The sequence below is a fragment of the Musca autumnalis genome, unplaced genomic scaffold, assembly GCF_047663935.1.
Source record: "Musca autumnalis isolate F117 unplaced genomic scaffold, ASM4766393v1 scaffold_35, whole genome shotgun sequence".
NCBI lineage: Eukaryota > Metazoa > Arthropoda > Insecta > Diptera > Muscidae > Musca > Musca autumnalis.
The window spans coordinates 444,939-450,893 of NW_027411922.1; positions in this window are offsets into that span (position 1 = coordinate 444,939).

The following is a 5,955-nucleotide window of genomic DNA, read 5'->3' on the forward strand; positions in this document are numbered from 1 at the left end:
CTGAAGAATAGAAGACGACCTAAGAGGTCTTCTATAGAATAGAAAACTCCTTAAGAGGCCTGCTATAGAACAGAAGACGCCTTAAGAGGTCTTCTATGGAATAGAACACGCCTTAAGGGGTCTTCTATAGAAAAGAAGACGGCTTAAGATGTCGTCTATAGAATAGAAGACGACTAAATATATCTTCTAAAGAATAGAACTCGCCTTCAGAGGTCTTCTATAGAATAGAAGACGCCTTAAGAGGCCTTCTGAAGAAAAGAAGACCCCCTAAGATGTCCTGTATAGAATAGAAAACTCCTTAAGAGGCTTTCTATAGAATAGAAGACGCCCTAAGAGGTCTTCTTTAGCATAGAAGACGCCTTAAGAGGTCTTCTATAGAATACAAGACGCCTTAAGTGGACTTCTATAGAATAAAATGTCTTCTATGGAATATAAAACGCCTTAAGGGGTCTTCTATAGAATAGAAGGCGCCTTAAGGGGTGTTCTGAAGAATAGGAGACGCCCTAAGAAGTCTTCTATAGAATAGAAAACTCCTTAAGAGGCCTTCTATAGAATAGGAGACACCTTAAGATGTCTTTTATAGAATACTAGCAAAATGCCCGCTACTTCGTATGCGGAAAGGATATAAAAAAAAAAAAAACAAATAAACAATATATAATATGGAAATGACAAACACTGAAAATTTGGTCGCACTAATACCAATTTTAATCAATATTTTTTTTATCTTAGTACTGTACGTACCCCTTAAGTTCGTTTTTAAAAAAGATCAGCCGTATCTCACCCTTACACATTAACAGCGAGATCAACGTTGCACACCAATACACACCCTCACTCCAAAAAATAAAAATTCCAGCACTGTCCCTACACCCAAAAACAAATTGAGTACCATTAAGTAATTTTCGTATACTTATGGTACGTATTTCGACGACATATCTCAGCCATACACGGACATTAATACAAAATAATTACAGTAAATTCCATAATAATTACAGTAATTCCAAATCTCAAGATTCCAGCTGTATCCGTTCGTCCAATTCCAAATTGTACCAAACTTAGTATCAAGTCGAACTCTTCGTACCCATAAGAAAGATTTTCCAAAACTACCTCAATCCTTCACTTTAGTAGTAATCTTACTTCCAAATTTCAGGATTCAAACTCTATCCGTTAAACCAAATTAAAATTGTACTAAATTTAGAACAATTTAGAATTTTCGTACCAATTTTCAAAACTTCCTCAACGCAACAGGGCTACAATAATCATACTTTCAAATTGCAGGATTCCACCGCTATCCGTTCACCTACATACAAATTGTACTAAATTTAGTACCATTTAGTGCTTTTCGTAACCATAAGTTTGCTTTTTCAAAACAACCTGAATCCTACTCTTCGACTGTAATCGTAATTCCAAATTTCAGGATTCCAGCTCTATTAATTCACCCGAATCCAAATTGTATCAAATTTAGTACCATTTCTTTCCCAAACAAAAATTTCAGGATTCCAGCTCTACCCGTTCACCCAAATCCACATTGTACCATATTTAGTACCATTTAGTACTTCTCGTACGCACACGTACGACTTTTCAAAATTTCCTCAATACTACACTCCTACAGTAATCTTAATTCCTAATTCCAACACTATCCGTTTACTAAAATTCAAATTGTACCGAATTTAGTGCTTTCTGTACCCATAAGTACGAATTTCCAAAACTACCTCAATTCTACTGTCCGACAGTAATCTTAGTTCCAAATTTCAGAATTCCAGCTTTATCCGTTCATCCAAATCCAAATTGTACCAAATTTAGTACCATTTAGTACTTTTCGTACCCAAAGGTACGAATTTCTAAAACTATCTCAAGCCTACACCCCTACAGTAATCTTAATTCAAAACTTTAGGATTCCAGCTCCATCCGTTCACCCAAATCCAAATTTAGTACTCTTCAAATTACAGATGCTCGTAATCATAAATACGAACTTCAAAAACCATTTCCTTATTTCAAAGCCATTTCCCAACCTTGATACTTAAAATTCAGGATTCCAGTTCTATCCGTTCACCCAAATCCAAATTGTAATAAATTTAGTACCATTTAGTACTTTTCGTACACATAAATACGAATTTCCAAAATTTCCCCAATCCTATGATCCAACAGTAATCTCAATTTCAAATTTCAGGATTCCAGCTCTGTCCGTACACTCGAATCCCTATTGTACCAAATTTAGTACTTTTCGAACACAAATTTAGAGATTCCAGCGCTATCCGTTCACCCAAATCCCCATTATACAAAATTTAGTTCCATTTAGTACTTTCCGTACACATAAGTACTAATTTCCAAAACCACCCTCATATCTCAATCCTACACTTCAACAATAATATTAATTCCAAATTTCAGGTTTCCAGCTCTATCCGTTCATTCAAATCCAAATTGTACTAAATTTAGTACCATTTAGTACTTTTCGTACCCATAAGTACAAATTTTCAAAACTACCTCAATCCTACACCCCACCAGTAATCTCAATTCCAAATTTCGAGATTCCAGCTATTATCCGTTCACCCAAATCCCCATTGTATCAAATTTAGTACCATTTAGTACTTTTCATACACATAAGTACGAATTTCCAAAAGTTCTTCAATCCTACACTCCAACAGTAATCTCAATTCCAAATATCAGGATTCCAGCTCTATCCGTTCACCCAAATCCCTATTGTACCAAATTTAGTACTATTTAGTACTTTTCGTACACATAAGCACGAATTTCCAAAACTACCCAATCCTATACTACAACTGTAACCTTAATTCGAAATTTCAGGTTTCCAGCTCTTTACGTTCACCCAAATCTAAATTGTACTAAATTTAGCACCATTTAGTACTTTTCGTACACATGATTGGTAATTTTCCAAACCATTTCCTTTTAGAAGCACCACTTCCCAACCTTGATTTCCATACCAAATTCCTATATTCCTATATTCCTGGGGCCTATTATTGATTTCATTAATTATTTAGCGATTTCTTCAAATTACAGATTTTGAAATTGAAAATTGAATAGTTATGACTGTACATCTCCATATACGATAAAATTCTTAATTGCAAATAAATCGTGGTAATATGCACAATTCTATTGCACTTTCATTGATTTGCAAACATTTAGTTATTACCAAAAAGTCAGGTCCATACAGTTTTTAGTTGTTGTTATTTCTGACCGATATCTGAATTTATTCCCCTAATGTTGTCTTCAACAGCAACTCATTTGTTCATGTGCGTAATTGATGTTTATACACCATTATCACCAACTGCGACATCTGTTGCAATGGAAGATAACAAATGTCTTGTCTTTCTATTATTTAGTGGTTTACGATAAAATAAGTGCGCCTAGAAGTAAACTACAAAATTTGAAATTATGTGTGATCTCTTACTATATCAAGAAGTTATGGCATTGTTAATTTGACACATGTCTTGCAGAGGGCCAACTAAGTGAATAAGTACGTAATAGTAATGAAAAATAAGGATTTTTGTTGTTGTTATTTTTTGTGGTTCCAGGACGAATTTTCTAAAACCCGGCCTTATCTCGCACATTTGCATCAACAGTGACCCACTGGTAAAATTTCAAGTTCCTAGCTTTAGCCGTTTTGGCTGGGCGTTGATGATGAGTCAGTCAGTCAGTCAATCACTTATCACCAAGCTCATTTATATATATAGATAAGAATATAGGTATACTATTTTCCTAAGAAAATTAGATTACAATTTTATATATTTTAGAATGAAATTATTTGTTTTAATTTTAGACTGTTAATTATACCCTCAGCATTTATGCTAACGAGGGTATATACACTTTCATACGGCAAAATGTGCCTCATCGAAATGGTTTTCGACCCCAAGTATGTTTGGACGAAATCCGTTTCAGACAATTTGGAGTCGATTTAGCGATGTCCGTCCGTCTGTCTGTCTGGCTGGTGGGCACGATAACTCTTGAACGAATAAACCGATTTAGTCCGAAATTCCTTAGGTAGTTTTTATAGTAAAAAATACGCCTTAAGAGACCTTCTATAGAATAAAAGACGCCTTAAGAGGTCTTCTGAACAATAAATGGCCACTCAAGACGCAATAAGAGGTTTCTATAGAACAAAAGACGCCTTAAGAATTCTTCTATAGAATAGAAAATGCCTTATGAGGTCTTATATAGAATAGAAGACACCTTCTGTTATAGAATAGAAGAGGTCTGTTATAGAATAGAAGAAGCCTTAAGAGGTCTACTATAGAATAGAAGACGGATTAAGTTGTCTTCTTTAGAATAGGAGGCGGCTTCAAGGTCTTCTATAGAATATAAGACGTCTTAAGAGTACTAATATAGAATAGAAGACGCCTTAAGAGGTCTTCTATGGAATAGAAGACACCTTAAGGGGTCCTCTATAGAATAGATGACGCATTAAGGGGTCTTCTATAGAATAGAATATAAGACGCCTTTAGAATATAAGACGTCTTTAGAGATCTTCTGAAGAATTGGTGATGCCCTAAGAGGTCTTCTATAAACGGTTATGTAAAATATAATATGCCTTTAGATGTCTTTTATAATACAGAAGACGCCTTAACAGGTCTTCAATAGAATAGAAGATGGATGGCCCATATATTTTTAATCCTAAAATAGGCTCAACATCATTTGAAGTTTCATCACTATATAATCTAAACATACCTTTGGGCACATACCACCCATCAGCACTAACCCTATATAATACAGCAAATGTTGATCAAATAACATCACCAAGATACTCGCTGCGGAATAGAGGCAGACAAAAGATATCATCTTAAACAAGCCGCCTAGTTGTTGACGCGTGACTCGGGGCGAGGTTTCACACGTCAAAGGGAGAGTATGTAGCGTAGTGTCACATATTACTTGTTTTGTTTTACTTTTAATTTATTGAAAACATAGTAATTTTGTCCTATTGAAATTGTGTCATTGTAAATGTTGTCAAATATTTTATTTTACCCCAATATTGATATACATACATATTTTTCATGCATTCAGTATCTTTGAGACCTTCATATCAGACACATATAATTTTATTAAATAAAGAATAGTTTTTTTTTTTGTAACGTGTTCGTGTTTTCAACCCGTTCAAGAACCTTCTGCAATTGGCGCCCACAAAGATTAGTATCCCGCTACAACACAAAATTTCATTATAGGTTTCAGAATAAACCATATATCTAGGTATTCTATTTTCTTAAGAAAATTGGATTACAAATTGATATATTTTAGAATGAAATTATTTGTTTTAATTTTAGTCTGTTAATTATACCCGCACCATTTATGCTAACAAGGGTATATACACTTTCATACGGCAAAATGTGCCTCATCGAAATAATTGTTTTCGACCCCAAGTATGTTTGGACGAAATCCGTTTCAGACAATTTGGAGTCGATAACTCTTGAACGAATAAACGTATTTGGACCGAAATTTGGCTTTCGTAATATTTTGTCTAAAGTTAGTTTAAATTCGAAGATGGGTTATATCGGTCCACTCCTCCCGGTACCTCCCCCACAAAAGTTCGAAAATGTTCGGAAATTTTGTGCGCACGTATGGACGCCTGTAGAGGTATTCTATAGAACAGAAGACTCCTTTAGGGTTCTTCTGTAGAATAGAAGAAACCTTTAGAAGCCTTCTATAGAATAGAAGACGCCTTTAGAGGTCTTTCATAGAATAGAAGATGCCTTAACAGCTTTTCTATAATATAGAAGACGCCTTAGGAGGTCATCTATAGAATAGGAGACGCCTTAAGAGGTATTCTATAGAATAGAAGATTCAAGAGGTTTTATATAGAATAGAAGATGCTTTAAGAGGTCTTCTATATAATAGAATACACCTTTAGAGGTCTTTTATAATATAGAAGACGCCTTAACCGGTATATTATAGAATAGAAGACGCCTTAAGCAGTCTTCTATGGAATAGACTACGCCTTATTAGGTCTTC